General features: G+C 37.4%; 1 pseudogene; it reads right to left on the reverse strand.

Moving 5' to 3' along the window:
* LOC128052287 (40S ribosomal protein SA-like) overlaps positions 1 to 12,916 on the reverse strand; it is a 40,774-nt pseudogene extending 27,858 nt beyond the window's left edge.
* Between the last annotated feature and the right edge of the window lie 6,361 nt (positions 12,917 to 19,277).

Consider the following 19,277-nt stretch of genomic DNA (forward strand, 5'->3'; position numbering starts at 1 on the left):
AGATGCTATCAGAAAGTGAGTGCAAATCTATGATTGGCTATCTCAAAAAATTCTACCTATAAAAAGAAGAAAAGACTAGGGTGAGGATCAAGCTGTAACTAGTGAAGAATCAGCAGTCACTCAGGTTAATCATGAGAAGATGATTGGTATTTCATGGTTTACACAATGACCTTGTTTTCTGTTGGCACCTAGACAAAATTGTGCAATGGTCTTGCTTTTGTCTCATTTTATCATGGTCTCAGAGTGACCTCACCTGATCTTGGTATTCTTTGAGTCTGTGTCCAGAAGAACAGAATGGCCTAGCTGTAAGCGCCAGGCCAGCTTTTAAGACACTGGGGCCTTGTTGCTCATGTCAGGCCAGTTTCTGGATATCAGGGACTGCTTTCAATATTTCTTAGTGGGTCGAATTTTTCAAGTGAATATAGTATGTCCTATTTCTTTTAGCACATTATTATTTTCTTTCAATACTTAAGATGTTGAATTAAATATCTAATAGACACTATATTTGCAACTTGTAATTTCTAGGTAATATTAATAAAATATTTTATTAAAGATCATTTTATTTTTAATTATCAATATGCACCATATTTTAAATGTGTTATTATTATATTTGGGGAAAATTTTTTCCCCAAAAAGCAAATCTCTAATGTTTTAAAAGACTTAATGGGGGAAAGCTTGATATACTGACATACTGATTTTATATTAATTATTTGTTTTAATATTTATGTTAAACTGCTACTTTTATATTAGAATTGATCCTTGAATAACATGGGTTTGAACTCCATGGGTCCACTTATATAAGGATATTTTTCAGTAGTAAATACCACAGTATTATACTGGTCCGTAGTTAGTTAAATCTGTGACTATGGAACTGTGGATACTAAGGAACGGTGTGTAAGGTGGGTCAATTATAAATTATACTCAGATTTTCAACTGATTGGAGGGTTGGAAACCTGCATTTCAGTTGAAAATCTGCATTGTTTGAGGGTCAACCCATAAACCCTGCATTGTTTGAGGGTCAACTGTAATTGCTTTTAGCATCATTTTCTATACTATTTGTATTAAAAAAAAAAAACAGGTATTTTGAATACAGATAAACTGAGAAGTCACTAGGATATATAAGATTCATAGGAATCCTATGTTAAATGTTCATAATATACTGCAATTAAATTGACTTTTTTTTTTAACACACTCAGCCATCTTGGATGACAGGGTTAAATGTCCTTAAGCTTTAAGGCAGAGTTCAAGAAAACAGATCTGATACCATTCACCAGTTGCTAAAATTCAGCATTCAGATTAAGGAGTGCTACAAGGTATTTCAGTAGGAAAAAAAATTATTCTGAGTTCCTGGAGTACTAAATTTCATTTCTCTGATTACACAATACTATTTATCCTTCAAGATTCAGTTCTGTTTTCCACTCCTTCGCTTGAGATAGACACTCATCCTTAGCGGCTCCTAATATCCTGTTCATAATTTTGTCATAATTTTTGTCTCCTCCACCAGACTGTAGACACCTCAAGAAAGGAGCCATTCATCCCCTCACCTTAGAGTCTAACACAATACTTGCCCTCTAATCGATACTCACAAAATGCCTATTGAATGAATAAATGAAAAATGGGATGAATATTTATTTTTTAACTTTTATTTTCAGTTTGGATACACTGGCTTAAAAACAAATTTATTTCTCAAAATTAACAAAGTTATAACACTATGACAAATGAAATTGTAATCTAACTCCATGACAGCATGCAATAAAAGTTTATTTTAAAAATAATTTTCTAACATATATGATCTAACAATCCTTCATGTGAAGTTGCATTTTTTTTCTGTTCCCAGAAGACAAAATGTTTTCTAAAGGCTGTTTTATTGTTTTGTTCTTGGAATTTGTTTCAGAAAATACAAAACAGGTGCGGATCATCTGTAGTCATTTAAAGAAACTAATGAAATTAATGAATCTTTAGTGTCTATTTCAAAAAACACATGCATATTCATTTCCTACACAAATGAAACAGTATTGATATTTATAAATGCCATATTAAAAGTCTTTAAAATTAATATCATAACTTCAAAAAATGAACTTCAATGTCTAGAGTGCTAACAGAGGAACTAATAAAACAATCTTGTTAATTTATTGTTAATAAAATTAAGTTAACTTAATTATTAATTATTGCTAATTATTGTTTAACTTAATTACTAGTTATTATTGTTAATTATTGCTGTTAATAAAGTTTCTAGATATTTATAGCTAGATATATCTCATTAAATAATGTTGCTATATACTGTTATTCAGGAAAAATTTAATTTTCTTTTGAAGTCAGACTTTACAAAAAAGTTTTCTCCATAAATTAGTAGGTGACAATTATGGAATTTATCTTGTTGTATTGATTCTTCCCATTGTTAAACTTAACTGGAAGACAACAGCAACAAATACTGCCAACCAATCAATAACAATACCATAAATTGTTATTCTAAATGGACTAATTTTTGCATCCCTTACAATCTCATGAAAGGGTATATGTAAAGAAGATCTTGTTGGACTCCCTAAATAGCTGAAGATAAATATAAGGAGAAGATATCCAGGAAAGAGTTATTTTCCTTTGTAAAAAGAGAAACTTAGAAATATTTTATTCATGCTTCCTGATAAATGTGTTGGATTGTTTCCATTCTGATATAATTAATTAAACCAATCATAGCAAACTCAATGAAATACAATCTAATTCATTATTTAATTTAGAAATAGTTCAACAAATTTGTCACTTAAAATTAATTTATATAATAGTAATTTAAATATTTTAGTGATTAATAATTAACTACATTGGGTTAATTAACTAACAATAATTAATTACAGTGGGTAGCAAATGGCTACCCAGTCCAATTTTTTCTGTCTGGAAAATCCCAGGGACAGAGGACCCTGGCAGGCTACAGTCCATGGGATCACAAAGAGCTGGACATGACTGAAGCACACATTTATCATATATATTCACAGACCTTTATTCTGAGGGGAAACAAAGTCCTAAAATGAAGATTAGAAATATATGTTTTGACTTTGTCCATGTAGCTCTTTAGAGTCTCAATTAGAAAAGTAGGTACCGTAGTAAATGCATCTTTTTTTTACTATAAATACATATGAGACATATGGCAAATCATTTGGAAATATTTTATGCCATTATAAAAAATTCACTGTTAATGGAGATCTAATAAAATTGGGACAAAATGGACACTCAAAACTGGAATATTAAAAATAATATTTCCCTATATTAAAGTCCATCCTTTTATTAAAAATTTCCATTGCTAAGCATATAAACATTTGAAGAATTTTATCCTATTTGTAAGGACAGGGCAGCCTGGCGTGCTGTAGTCCATGGGGTCGCAAAGAGTCAGACAGGACTGAGCAACTGAACAACAGCAAAGAAATATCCTATACATTATTAATATAGTGATTGACAGTTCATAGCCCAAACTCTAAGGATAACTGACTAAATACTGATGAAAGCATCGTTTATAATCTATATTGCTAGTAATTAATTGAAGGATGAAATATGACTGTAACTGACCTCTAGGTCTGGCATACTAGTAATTCACCTTTATTAAATAATTTCTATGAGCTAGATAGATACTTCATGATAACTTAAATTCAGAGAAGTTAAGTAACTTGCACAACTAGTAAGTGGCAAAGTCAGGATGCAAGCCAGGATTCAAATCCAGGCACACTGGCTCTTATAACCACACCTGAACCTCTGTACTATCCCCACATAGGGCCTCTGGTAGTTCTCCTTTTATAAATAAGAAAACCAAAGTCCACTAGGTAAAATAAGTTGTACAAAGCCACATGGTTAATCTTTGTTGAGCCCAGAACAAAACCCAGATAGATTACTCCAAGTCCTAGACACTTTCCTATGACAAAATACTCCTCACTTGCCCCACAGCCCCAGTTTCTCTTAAAACTGTAAATTTGCACTTCTTTTGTCCTACTCACCCCCCTTCTCTTTCCAGGGGCCAGCCTATCTGCTCCATCCATAGTTTGGCTTCCTACATCATTCTAGAACTTTGGTTTAGGCCATTTGGCCAAACTGAAAGACCCTGAATTAGGTCAACATGAAAAGACAGCCACTTGCATTTTCAGACAAGATCGGGCACATTCAGGGTGGTATGGCCATAGACAGAGCCAGGTCCCTGCCTGCACTTTCAGACTGACAAAGGGATCTGACAAGAGCAAGGTAAATAATGAGGAGAGTGAGAAGTGTTGAAAATGTGCAAAACAAACAAAAGAGAATGGGAAATTAATCTGCAAAACAGAAAATACTTGGAAGAGAAACTTCGTGGTTCTGAATATTTTTAGGGCAATGTGCTGGCCATCTTCTAGTAACCCCTCCAGATCCATTCTCCACTTGGATTCACCCTGTGTCTGTGGTGACAGCTTCTATGTGTCATGCTTAGTCGTTCAGTCATGTCTGACTCTTTTGCAGCCTCAGGAACTACATGAACTACAGCCTGCCAGGTTCTTCTGTCCATGAGATTCCCCAGGCAAGTATATGTAGTGGGTTGCCATTTTCTCCTCCCGGAGATATTCCTGACCCAGGGATAAAACCTGTGTCTCCTGCATTGGCAGGCAGATTCTTTACCCCTGAGCCACTTGGAAGCCTGACAACCTCAACATCTTTATAGATTCCACCAACACATTCTCCTTCCTCTGGCAGTGTAAGTCACCTGCAGACTTTGAAGAGAAGGAGAGTGAGGTCAGATATTTATTCCCTAATTGGGCTTGCATGATGGTTCAGATGGAGAAGACTCTGCCTACTGTGTAGGAGACATGGGTTCAATCCCTAGGTTGAGAAGAGTCCCTGGAGAAGGGAATGGCATCCCACTCCAGTATTCTTGCCTGGAGAATTCCATGGACACAGGAGCCTGGAAGGCTTCAGTCCATAGGGTTGCAAAGAATCAGACATGACTGAGCAACTAATACTTTCACTTTCACTTCCCATTCCTATTAGGTCACTGTGGTTTGGCCATGGAATTCCTCCAAAGATCTCCAATCAGGCTGCTTCCTCCTTATACTGTCCTCCCTGAATTCCAAGAGCCACCTATCCCCTTTGTCCTTCAGACCTACCAGTGCTTATGATTTTGTCAAATTCAGTTCAGTTCAGTTGCTCAGTCATGTCTGACTGTTTGTGACCCCATGGACTGCAGCATGTCAGCCCTCGTTGTCCATCACCAACTCCCAGAGTTTACTCAAACTCATGTCCTTTGAGTTGTGATGTCATCCAACCATCTCATCCTCTGTTGCCCCCTTCTGCTCCCACTTTCAAGCCTTCCCAGCATCAGGGTCTTTTTCAGTGAGTCAGTTCTTCACATCAGGTGGTCAAAATATTGGAGTTTCAGCTTCAGCTTCAGTCCTTCCAATGAATATTCAGGACTGATTTCCTTTAGGATGGACTGGTTGGATCTCCTTGTTATCCAAGGGACTCTCAAGAGTCTTCTCCAATACCACAGTTCAAAAGCATCAATCTTTGGTGCTCAGCTTTCTTTATAATCCAACTCTCACATCCATACATGATTATTGGAAAAACCATTGCTTTGACTAGACAGACCTTTGTTGGCAAAGTAAATTGTGAACCCCAAATTACAGCAGCTCTCTCAGTGGTATCCCCAAACCCCTGACTGATATAGGAGGTATGGAAGATAACAGAATTCATCATAAAATACCTCATTGGCAGGTGAGAATACAGAGAACTGTATTTCATCTGAACATTATTGAGATGGATATTCTAAACGATTTCAATGTGGTATGTATGTAGTTTGAGGAAGCAGTCATCTTTATCATTTGAAGATAAAAGTTATGCCATTAAGACTATTCAGTAAGGTGAAGACTTCTGAGAGGAAGCCCCAAACTCACAAGAAATCAAGTCAAGAATAAATTTAGAGTTGTTGTTTTCAGCATAATGTACTAAGTGCCTTAGAGAGCATTACTCTTTAATAGCCATCCATTTAATAAAGCAGTTTTATTCTAATTTAGACTCAGCCATTGTATATTATGTTTAAAAAAGAAAGATCAAATATGAAAGACAAATAAGCTATTATTCAATAGCCTAAAGTCATGTCTGACTCTTTGCAACCCCATAGACTGCAGCATACCGGGTTTCCCTATCCTTCACCATCTCTCAGAGTTCACCCAAACTTATGTCCATTGAGTCAGTGGTCCCATCCAACCATCTCATCCTCTGTCACTCCCTTCTCCTCCTCCCCTCACTCTTTGCCAGAATCAGGGTCTTTTCTAATGAGTCAGCTCTTTGCATAAGGTGGCCAAAGTATTGGAGCTTCAGCTTTAGCATCACTCCAATGAATATGCCTTCCAATGTATATTCAGGGTTGATTTGCTTTAGGATTGACTGACTTGATCTCTTTGCTGTCCGCAGGACTCTTAAGAGTCTTCTCCAGTATCATGATTTGAAAACACCAATTATTTGGTGCTCAGCCCTCTTAACAGTCCAACTCTCACATCTCTGCTTTTTAATATGCTATCTAGGTTTGTCACAGCTTTTTTCCCAAGGAGCAAGCAAGCCACATTGCATTGTGGCTGTAATCATATATAGTATTTTATCATTACTATATTCTAGGAGGAGAAGGAAATGGCAACCCACTCCAGCATTCCTGCCTGGAACATTTCATGGACAGAGGAGCCTTGTAGGCTATAGCCCATGGGGTCACAAAGAGTTGGACCCAACTATGCACATACACACATACACTAGGAACTTTGCTAAATATTCTTTTTTAAAAACATTTTTTGGTACAATGCTTGTTTGAGGTTTAATCTATGTTGAGTAATATTCAACCTGTTTGGATGAAAAGTTCTGAGTTTTGACAAATGTATATAGTCATGCAACACCACTAAAATTATAGAATTGTTCATTCACACCAAATAATTCATTTGTCCCCATTTGTAATCAATTCTCTCCCCAAAACCCTACCTCTAGACACTAGATAGCAGTGACCATCTGATTTCTGTACCTGTTGATTTATAATTTTCCAGGATTTCATATAAATGGAGTTGCAACTTATATATCATTAGCCTTTTGTGTGTAAACTCTTTGCTTTAGCATAATGACTCTGAGAGTAATCCATATTGTTGCATGTATTAATATTTTTTCCTTTTTTTGATGAGAAATATTCTATAACACCACAGGTTTTCCATTCACCTATTGAATTACTTTAGGGTCGCTTCCAGTTTTTATAATTATGAATAAAGCACTTGATTTAGGTAAGGTCTTTGTGATAATATATGGTTTCATTTCTCTTTGATAAATAAAATGGAACCATTGGGTCATATGATAAGTCCATGTTAGGCAATTACCAAACTATTTCCCTTGTGCTAAGTGGTTTTAAGTATTGTCTCATTTAATCCCTAGAATGCTAAATTCTTATTATCTCATTTAAACCTTAGGAAAGAAGAACTTTGGTTTACTTCCATTTCACAGATGAAAAACCTGAAGCTTAGAGAGATGAAGTGACTTAGCTGATGACTGTTATTAGCCTGGGAATACTCATACGACTTAGGAATCAGACTCCCTGATTCTAAATCCAGGCAAATTTAGTTGGGTTACCTAACCACACTAAGGCATAGTTTTCATTTGTAAAATTAGGATAGTCATTTTTAAGTGGATTAAATGAGCTAGCATGCTATGGCATTTAGAACAGTATCTGGCACATAGTAAGCACTCAATAAATGTTAGTTAATAACATTATCTGGACATACTGTCAATTCCAGTCCAAATCCCAAGTTGGCCTCTTGCCTGAAATTCTTTTAAGTTCAGTAAGATCTGTATCTCTGAATGTGTTTACTTATTTTTTTCCTTGTTCCAGCAGAGTTTAAAATGACATCTGTCAGTATTAGGGAGCTGAAGCTTACCTGAAGATAACAAATAATGAAATTTGGATTTTCAACTTTGGAGTTTTAAGATGCAGCTTCATAGCAGTAGAATAATCAACAGACACTTCAGGTATAATAGTATAGCCTGTAAAAAATATATCCCACCTGTATTTGTCAGCCGTTGCATTTTACTCACCCAGTTGTGTCCGATTCTTTGTGACCCCATGGACTGTAGCCTGCCAGGCTCCTCTGTCCATGGAATTTTCCAGGCAAGAATATTGGAGCTGGTTGCCATTTCCTTCTCCAGAGGATCTTCCCAACCAGTGATGGGACCAGTGTCTCCTGCACTGACAGGCTAATTCTTCACCACAGCACCATCTGGAAAATCACTGAATCTCCTCCATTTCTTTAGTTCTTATTTACAAAATAGTAAAGTAAGGCTTGGGAAGTTAGAACAAGTTAATAGCAAGCTTGGTGTTAAAGACAGAATCAGAATGAAATATTATTAGGTTATTTGTCTCCTTTTTACTTGCCAAACCAAATCAACCATACATACACATACATAAACCTATACCTATGTATATAATATATATGTGTATACAGGTGTGTGTATATGTATATATGTGTATATGTGTGTGTGTGAAGTTGGTTTGACATGTAACAAGTACATGTGTGTGTAAATCATATATATATGCATATATATATAATAACATACTTGCATTTGGAGAAAGAATTCCGTATTTAAATTAATTTTATTTTCCAGCTTTAGAGTTATGGACTCCTAATAACTCCTAAAGTGTTACAAAACAACTACATTAAATTTTCTTCACTTTTCTCTTATTATTAATATACATCAAGGACTCTAAATCTACTCCAGAAAGGTAAAATTTAAAGGACAAAGGCCACAAATTTTAAATTTTATATTCTTCCTTATACTTAACTTTACATACTATAGAAATCATTTTGGTCAGTTTGAGACAATTTTTGATAGTTTATCCTGAGTATTTATACAGTATAAGAGAAATCCATTTTGTCAAGGGATGCACACACAAAAACCCTACTGTATTTAAAAGAATTCAATAAGCCACCTGAATGAAACCATTACAAATGTGAATTATGCATGTGAAAATAGGCTGAGATTTTTTTTCAGTGAATTTCTCATCATTTGGATTCACCTGCTGTTCAAGCCTATATTGTCTTGAAGAAAATTCAGCTTGGAGTGAAATTTAGAAAGGCAGAACGAAGCAAGCAAAGCCAAGTGATGAGAGCTGTCACTGGATCTGCCATGGGATAAAATTGGCAGGTTTTGCTTGGCTATGGCCACAGGTGGAACATAATTTTGATGGCTTTATCTACAATACTCTTGAGCCTTTTTTCCACATCATGGAAATCTGATTCAACTCAGTCTGACAGATGGCTATCTGATTTGTAGAAATGTGGGGGCCCCTGTGTCTCAGGTCTGAAAGAGACAGGGCCACCAGACTTTCTGAAAACAGAGAGTCAGCAAGTTGTGACACAAGGATACTGTTGCTTGGTTTCCTCTTTCTACCCCCAGGCATGCACTGCACAATCCATCATATGCGCATTGCCCCCTGCAGTTAATCCTGTTATCCTGGTTCAGCTTAAATACGGATGGAAGAGCCAGATGAGCTGTAGTAACAAATTCTGGAATTACTTAATTGCATTTTAAATCATTCTGTAACATATGTGGAGGGACACAGTTCTGCAGCTTCACGGTCACTGCACTGCGTTGTAAGGGAGACCTGGCTCTGCCCTCCAGGACCATCTGAAAGAGTTGATATTCATGAAATGTTAGTTGAAAGTTACTTTTGAGATATTATTCAGAATTTGCAACTAGAAACATTCTGTTATGAATATCACAAAGTGCTATCATTTTCCTTCTTTCCTGTGGCTCCGTTTTCTTATAAATTATGTTATCCCTTTATATGTTTAGAAATGGAAGACCTACAAAAGCTGATTAGAGAGATATGGCATCATGAGTAATGAATTATCTTCAGTTAATTTTTAAAACAAATCTGGCTGTAATTTTAAGACTGGAGATCTATACAAATGTGTGAGTACAAGGTTTCTTACAGGTTTTTCTCTTATCACCTATATGGCCATACATGATCCTACAGAAGAAAACCAACTGTGTGCTGAGCGGTTACTGAAGGGCTGGTAGTGCTTTTGCAGTGATGTGCTCTCTGCTTGGGATGTTCTTTTTCTGCAAATTCCAAGTTTTGGTCCAGGTTTCTGTTCAAAAATCACTTTATCAGACTTCCTTGCTACATCCGCTGCTGCTGCCTCACCTGCCATCCACCCTCTGTTTGAATATTAGGCACATTTTAATACTGAAAGAATCATACAGGTAGAAATAAGCAGCTCAGGTTTGGGGGCTGGCCCAGTACTGAAAGCAAACATGCATGTGCATTCTTGGCATCCTAAAGGTATTCTGTAAGGTAAAACTGGGATCTTGTTTTGTTGTTGTTTTTAAACAACCTATTTTTTATTCTCGGAGTAGTTCTATCATTCAGTTTAACCTTTAAGTAAAAATTTCTTTCCGCTGAACTCTTTGTACATAAACTCAGCAGTATTAATTGACTTTGCTCTGTCATTTACTAGATTTTGCTTTAATACATTACCATATTTTCCCCCAGCCACCTGTTTTATAAGTTCTGGAAGTGTTTCCTTTTCTCAGCTTAAGACAGAAGTCAAATTCTCATTTATTTAGGCAAACTTAAATGATGAAGTTTGATCAAAGAACTTCTTTTTATGTGTTTGGTTAAATATAATGTGAGGAGAGGGCACAACAGCATTAATTGTTTCATAAATCTTTTACAAGCAATGGCTTATGAAATCAAGGAGACCTCTAATCAAAATACAAAAACATTTCACTTCAGAAAGAAGTACAATCATTTCTGAGTAATCAGAGAGCAAAAAGTCTTCTCCAAAAAGTCAAGTAAAATAGTAAGCTAACAGAAAAGCCACAGAAGTAAGGTATGGGGCGGGGGTGGGGAGGTGGGGGTGGGCAGTGGAAAGAATAGAAAGAACTGGTCATCAGTGAGAACTAGAAAGCTTGGTTCAGCTCAGTTCAGTCGCTCTGCTGCTGCTGCTGCTAAGTCATTTCAGTCACGTCCAAATCTGTGTGACCCCATAGTAGGCAGCCCACCAGGCTCCTTCATCCCTGGGATACTCCAGGCAAGAAACTGGAGTGGTTGCCATTTCCTCCTCCAATGCATGAACGTGAAAAGTGAAAGTGAAGTCATGTCTGACTCTTTGAGGCCCCATGGACTGTAGCCTACCAGGCTCCTCTGTCCATGGGATTTTCCTGGCAAGAGTACTGGAGCGGGTTGCCATTTCCCTCTCCATCAGTCACTCAGTCGTGTCCAACTCTTTCTGACCCCCATGGACTGCAGCATGCTAGGCTTCCCTGTCCATCACCACCTCCCAGAGCCTACTCAAACTAACGTCCATCACATCAGTGATGCCATCCAACCATCTTATCTTTTGTCGTCCCCTTCTCCTCCCACCATCAATCTTTCCCAGCATCAGAATCTTTTCCAAAGAGTCAGTTCTTTGCATCAAGTGGCCAAAGTATTGGAGTTTCAACTTCAGCATCAGTCCTTCCAGTGAATATTCGGGACTGATTTCCTTTAGGAATAACTGGTTGGATCTCTTTCAAAGCTTGGGTAACTTACCTTTATTGAACTGCTAATCCCGACCTTCCTCTAACCAGGAGGCCTGCAGGTAGGATGCTAGGAGCTACCCAGGCTTTAGTAAACACATCTGGGCATCCACCAAGTCCAAGAAGAATTAGAGCTGTAAACTTTTTTTTTTTAAATTAGAGGAAACTGGAGGAAAGGAAAAATAAAAAAATGAGGGTCAAGAAAGTGAAACCAGTGATTAGCCTAGTACATGAAATACATGTAATAAGATCCAGTGAATTTGATCTAGATGGGCCACAATTTTGCCTCTAAAATCTCTCTAGAAGCCACACAAAGTGGGAAACATAATCAATCGTATGATTTAATGGTCCACAAGGTAAAAGCAAACTAGTTGTCAGTACTTTTTGAGGCACGAAGAAAAATGTTCCCCATAAATAGGACTTGGTGATATCACAAATAATATTCTCTCAAAAACAGACTTCACAATAAATATGTTTTAAAGGGATATTTCTTTTACTGTGTTAATGATGTGATGAATCATTATAATGAAATCTGCAATAATCAAAACAAGTGTCTTCCCTAGACAATTTAATACCATGAGATGAATGTACTAGAATAGTATTTTGTTCACAGAGCTTTCAGTAACATTGAGCAGTTCCACCTTAAAGTACATCCCTTGAGAAGTTTCAGATATTCCAGCCTGCTTGTTATGTGCACACCTTTATTATTTCACATTCAGTCACACTGAAAACAAATCCAACAATTACTTTTTAATGCCAAGGATACTAGTGAGGAAACATGCTTTATTAAACATACTTTTTGTAAAGTATTTTATTTGAATTTATAAAACAAACAGGATTTGCTTAAAAGCGACAAAACTAAAGACAAACCATTAACTGATTTTAATGAATAGTTAAAATTAACCTGACATAGAATTATAAGCATATCAGACAAGTAGGAGTTTAGCTTTGAACAGTAAGCCAACTTCACAAAAAGTGTCCATAAATATGGTCCAGCCGTAGACGACTCCATCAGCATGTCATTCCCGCTCCTGAAAAACTATCTTCTATTCTGCTTTTCTCTTGAATCTGTGTATGTGTCCCCAGAGAACTGAGAACCACTGTATTTACTCAGTATCTAGGTGGGGTCCTACAAGGGTCCTGTGGTTTGTGAGGTGAATCCAGGTAAGCTGTCTTTCCTCTTTCTACACTTTCATTCTCTTCTCTCCCCTTTGCTTTTACACTCTCTCTTTTCTGCAGCTGCACATTCTGGACAGAGTGGTACATTTCTTCTGAGACTGCTTCTCTCTTTGAGCTCTTTCCATGTATTTGGTCTGTCACACTGTTGTTGCTTGTCCTTGTCCTCCTGGGGACACCTGCCCTGCATCCATGCCTCACACTTTGTGTGCTGGTGCCCCAAGGGGCAAGTTTCAAGGTATTGCTCCCTCAGGGACTACCCAACCCCCATAGATTCCAATTCCCACATTCAGACTTCCTCATGCTTTGCATCATACTGCTAAGTCGCTTCAGTCGTGTCCGACTCTGTGCGACCCCATAGACAGCAGCCCTCCAGGCTCCCCCATCCCTGGGATTCTCCAGGCAAGAACACTGGAGTGGGTTGCCATTTCCTTCTCCAATGCATGAAAGGAGGTTCTCAAACATGAGAATCTCAGTGTTGGTGGAATAAACCTCTGAATGCTTAGTGAAAGTCACTGAGAAGACAACTGCCCTCTCCCTGGGAATCCAAACAGGCTGACACATGATAATTTGCTTCTCCATTCATTCGAAGTGCTCTTATCACAGCTATGAGAGTAAAGCAAAGTGACTTTCTATCCCTGGGGCTGTGCAGACATCAGGAAAATTTTGATACTTAATATCAATTCAATGTGTGTTACAAGTGCATCTTTTTAGTTTTAAGATGTGAATTCTCAAAAGCAGAAGAGGGAGGGGACGCTTTCGAGGAAATTTTCTCAAGGCAGCATAGATTTATCACCCACCAGCCTAGAGAATGAATTAACATCAGTAACAGTATTCACAGGACATTCACACTCTTGGTCACCTGAGGATATTTCTCTGCCCAAATGGCCATGACAATAAATTTTATGATCTCAGAAACTTCACTTCTAACAATATAGGTATAACAGTTTTAATTTTAAGAATTAGGCAGTCTTTGAAATAAATTTTCTCCAGTAGACAACATAAAAAACTGCATTAATATGATATTCTCTCTTATATGTAAGAAAATATTGTTCTGTTGTTATACTAGCATTCATCACATATATTGGCATCCACTGCACAGAACATTTTATTGCTATATGCTGTCAGAAAGGCAAAAAGATTAAATCATTCTCTCCCATTATTTCAATTTTGAGCAGAGCTCTCATAAAGAATGTTACTTCTTTGAGAGTCAGTCAGGTATGTTGAGATAGTTCTTTCACATGTTTGGATCACATGAGCACTAATTAGTTTACTAAAAGCAATTCTATGAATTACTCTGATTTGGATGATGAATTGAAGCTCCCACAAGTAATTGACTCCTGGTGAACAGCTCACGTGCTTGGAAGAACTGGATCCTCTACTCAGGGTAAGGATTATAAAACAATCCAGAGACATATAGCACTATTACACCATCAAAAAGTTGAGACTAATGTAAAAGTACAATTTAACCCATAATTTTCTTTGATAAACCATATTCACTATTATTAAAGTAAAAAAGCACAGGTAAAGGATGAACTTTACCAAAAAAACCCCCAAATATATATATATATATATATATATATATATGATCAACAATTCTAACACACATGATGCTTTTTCTTGTAAAATGCTTTACAAATACATATTTAATCCTTACAAACTCGTAAGATGCATCATTATTAACCCTAATTTAAAGATGGTGCTCAGTCATGTCCAACTCTTTGTGACCCTTTGGACTGTAGCCCACCAGGCTCTTCTGTCCGTGGGATTTTTCAGGCAAGAATACTAGAGTGACCTGCCATTTAATCCTTGAGAGGATCTTCCCAACAAAGGGATCAAACCAGCATCTCCTGCATTGCAGTCAGATTCTTTACCGTTGAACCATCAAGGAAGCCTCTTTTAAAGATGAGGTGAGCAAAACAGAAAGGCTGAGTAAATTGTCTATTAAATCATCCAAAGATGCATTGCTAGTGAATGATAAAGGAAGATATGAATTTGGCAGTCTGGATCTAGAATGTGCGCTCTTACTTATTATACTTTCTTACTTAAAAACAGAAACCCGTGCTACTCTTTTAACTTATCCCACCCTCTTTTCCACAAGTCAGTCCACAAGTCAGTTCTCTATATCTGCATCTCTATTCCTTCCCTGAAAATACACTACTGTGTGTAAAATACATAGCTAATGAGAAGTCAATGTATAGAGCACAGGGAGCTCAGTTCAGTGCTATGATGACCTAGAGGAGTGAGATGAGGGAGGGTTGGCAGGAGGCTCACGATGGAGAGGATATATGCATATTTATAGCTGATACACACTGTTGTACAGCAGAAATCAATACAACACTGTAAAGCAATTATCCTCAAATTACCTGACCTACCTCTTGAGAAACCTATATGCAGGTCAGGAAGCAACAGTTAGAACTGCACATGGAACAACAGATTGGTTCCAAATAGGAAAAGGAGTATGTCAAGGCTGTATATGGTCACCCTGCTTATTTAACTTATATTCAGAGTACATCATGAGAAACACTGGGCTGGAAGAAGCACAAGCTGGAATCAAGATTGCCGGGAGAAATATCAATAACCTCAGATATGCAGATGATACCACCCTTATGGCAGAAAGTGAAGAGGAACTAAAAAGCCTCTTGATGAAAGTGAAAGAGGAGAATGAAAAAGTTGGCTTAAAGCTCAACATTCACAAAACTAAGATCATGACATCTGGTCCCATCACTTCATGGCAAATAGATGGGGAAACAAGAGAAACAGTGTCAGACTTTATTTTTTGAGGCTCCAAAATCACTGCAGATGGTGACTGCAGCCTTGAAATTAAAAGACGCTTACTCCTTGGAAGGAAAGTTATGACCAACCTAGATAGCATATTCAAAAGCAGAGATTTTACTTTGCCAACAAAAGTCTGTCTAGTCAAGGCTATGGTTTTTCCTGTGGTCATGTATGGATGTGAGAGTTGGACTGTGAAAAGAGCTGAGCACCAAAGAATTGATGCTTTTGAACTGTGGTGTTGGAGAAGACTCTTGAGAGTCCCTTGGACTGCAAGGAGATCCAACCAGTCCATTCTAAAGGAGATCAGTCCTGGGTGTTCTTTGGAAGGAATGATGCTGAAGCTGAAACTCCAGTACTTTGGCCACCTCATGCGAAGAGTTGACTCATTGGAAAAGACTCTGATGCTGGGAGGGATTGGGGGCAGGAGGAGAAGGGGACGACAGAGGATGAGACGGCTGGATGGCATCACCGACTCAGTGGACGTGAGTTTGAGTGAACTCCGGGAGTTGATGATGGACAGGGAGGCCTGGCATGCTGCAATTCATGGGGTGGCAAAGAATCGGACACGACTGAGCGACTGACCTGAACTGAACTGAAAAATAAATTTTAAAAATAGAAGAAGAAAAAAAAAAAACCAGAAAATCAAAAATACAACCTAATGGGCATAAACTGTACCTGATCCTGAACAAACAGTGGTTCTAATGTATTTTGATGTTCACAAAATGTGAGGTATCAGTCAGCAATAGCAGAAATACTTCAGTTTACTGAGCACTTATGAGTCGACTTATGAGTCGAGCATTTTGCCTACATCACTTCTCATACTAATCTTGCAAAGCAATTAGTTAATCCACACATATATACAAATAGAGAACTTAGAGAAGACAAGTAACTTAAGTTTTTACAGGCAGTAAATGATGTCACTTGGATTTAAAGCCAGGTCTCTCTGGGTCCAAAGACTGCATACATCCTATGCTGGAATTCTCTCACTTGAGTGATTAAAAGTATTTACCACTCTTAGGCTAGTGGTAAAGAATCTTCCTGCCAGTGTAGGAGATGCAAAAGCCACGAGTTTGATCCCTGGGTTGGGAAGATCCCTGGAGTAGGGAATGGCAACCCACTCCAGTATTCTTGCCTGGAAATTTTCATGAACAGAGGAGCCTTGCAGGCTACAGTTCATGGGGCCACAAAGAATGGGACATGACTGAGCAGCTAAGCAAATAGTCCATATAAGTCTTAGCAAAGTGCCACCAGTATATGTTTGTCAAACACATTTGGAAATAAGCATGATGGAACAAGGAAGAGAATGAAAAACAGGATGAAGATTTTAGTTTAAATTGCATTAACCTTTCATCAGCACGGACCAATGAATGGATAAATAGAAACTGACCCACCACTCTAATTTTAGCTAATGCCATATTTCTTTAAGAATAACTTCCAGATGCTGGCTTGGGTGTCCATTTTGTTATTTCTGGCAAAGAAAATTCTTTTGGATATTGCCAGCCTAAGAGAGCAGAATCTATTAATCAGTGCCAGCCATGATTTGTTCTTCCAGCATAAAAGCACAGGCCTTTTCTTTGGAATGCTTTTAGTTATAACCATCTTTTTCTCCATTTCTGCCTGCAAGGATGCACATTCATATTTCTACCGTGAACTGTGTCAGGGTTTAGTGTTCATTTGTTAATTTAATGAATTAATTATCATGAATCAGTAAATGGTATACTCCTTAGGGAACATAATAGCCCTTATATGGCAATGGTTCTCAAACTTTGGTATCTATTAGAATTACCTGGAGCATTAAAATGAAACATACAGAGGCTAGGCTTATTGAAGTAACATAGGATCTGAGTCTTTGCACTTTTTCTAAGTTAACTGTTTGATTCTGATACCAAACAGTTTGAGAACCACTGTCCTGTGGTTCACGTCAGCCTTGCCTTTTTCTTGTTCTTCAGGCTAAGCCAATGAAGCTTCCCAGATTCAGGTCTCCTTTAGGTACCCAGTTTCTGGACTGAAACAGTAGTGTAGCAGAAATTGCCTTTATAGAGGCAAATGACTTCTAAGTTAGCTTCTGTGTCACAACTGCTTCCTTGTTATGCGCCCATGTCCCAGGCCTAAACTTGGGTTCTTATTTCCCTAGTGTTCCTGCAGTCTTCTGGTCATGGTGGCCCTTCTTCACAACGTTAGTTCTGTGACCAGAGTCACACGTTGTTCTGGCCAGTACCCCTACCTGGGTCCTGAAATATATATCCACTGAAATCCACATCCAAATAATATCTCTAAAAGCTACTTAACCAACCTACTCTATTTATTTATTTTTTTCTCAACCAGTCACTAGGTGGTGATAGCCTCCAATGATTCTTTCCTCCCCAACTAATACCATAGTGTAACTGCTTCATGTAGAGTGAAAGATGGACTCATTGATTCCCTTTTAGTGAATAGAAGATGGTAGAAGCAATGGAATGCCATTTCTGAGATGAAGTTATGAAAAGACAGGTGTTTCCCTCCTGTCAATGTTCCTCTCCCATTTCTGCCTCTTGGATTGTTGAAACTGGAAGCATACAGCTGCCATGTCATGAGGCAGCCTGTGAAAAGTCTCACCTGGCAAGGGACCAACTTCCCTAAGACAAGTTGTTGGAAGCAATATTATAGGCCTTGTATGAGCACAAAAGTCCCATTGCACGTTTTAAGTCAGGAGTCAGTGTTAACAGGCTCAGTGATGAAGGCTCACCCTTAGTTCTAGTTTTATGGAAGGACATGTCCAAAAGAACAAACCATAGGAAACGTACAGAAACTGCCTACAAAACCAACTGTTAGAAGAAATAAGATAAACCTTATGTGAACATAAAAATCTATTGTATGTATCTGCTGAGGCCCCTTCTGGCCTGTTCTAAAATATATATAGCCAACTTCCTGATTTTATACAAAGATCTTCATTAGTTAAGGGCAAGGAACAGAGAATAAGAAGAGGGGAACACTGTCTTAGGAGTTATTGAAGTTCATTTGGCACTCATGTGTCTTGGAACAAGAGAGCAATGTTAAAACCGTGACCACACAGAAAAGGCTGTAGAATAAAAACAAAGTATAGTATATTGGGAATTATAATAATTGAGCCACAAATTTAACAGAGCAGAAAAAGAAGTTCCAACATTGTGATGATATTGCACAGAACCCAACTTGTGGTTATTTCTAAAAAAATATCCTAACATTTTTCATATGTAATCAGCTTTTTAATCAAGTAATCTCTAAACCCCCAAATCTTGTAATTTTTAGACTAACATACTTTAAATGCAATTTATTTTTTTTCTACTTCCTTATAGGCTTGCTTTATTTCTAAAATATCCTTTCCTAGCTTTCAGATATTTAAAAACTAAGAATCTTTTTTATATTAACAGCCAAAATTATATTTTTCTACATATAAAAGTTAAATATTATAAACATGCAATTTCCCATTTTGTAATTGAATCCCTTGTGTCTTCTAGAAAACAGAAAAAAATTAAGTCTTCTTCTAGGTTCTCCCCACTTATAAATATCAATGGTCTTCAAGCACTCATCTACTCCAATAATACGAATGTATCCAAAATGAAAATGGTAATAAAATCTTTCTGAGTCAGTGAACCACTTCAAGAAAGCAAATGGTATGGTATTGAAAGCTGTTTTAACTTATTTAATCCTCAAAAGCATGTGTAGTCCCCACAACCTTACCACTCTTAAAATCTGGTTTATAGACTCATAGTCTCTTCTGTAGTCATAAATTAGCTTTAACATACAAATGAGAT

This window comes from Budorcas taxicolor, chromosome 1 (assembly GCF_023091745.1).
Source record: "Budorcas taxicolor isolate Tak-1 chromosome 1, Takin1.1, whole genome shotgun sequence".
Taxonomy (NCBI): Eukaryota; Metazoa; Chordata; class Mammalia; order Artiodactyla; family Bovidae; genus Budorcas; species Budorcas taxicolor.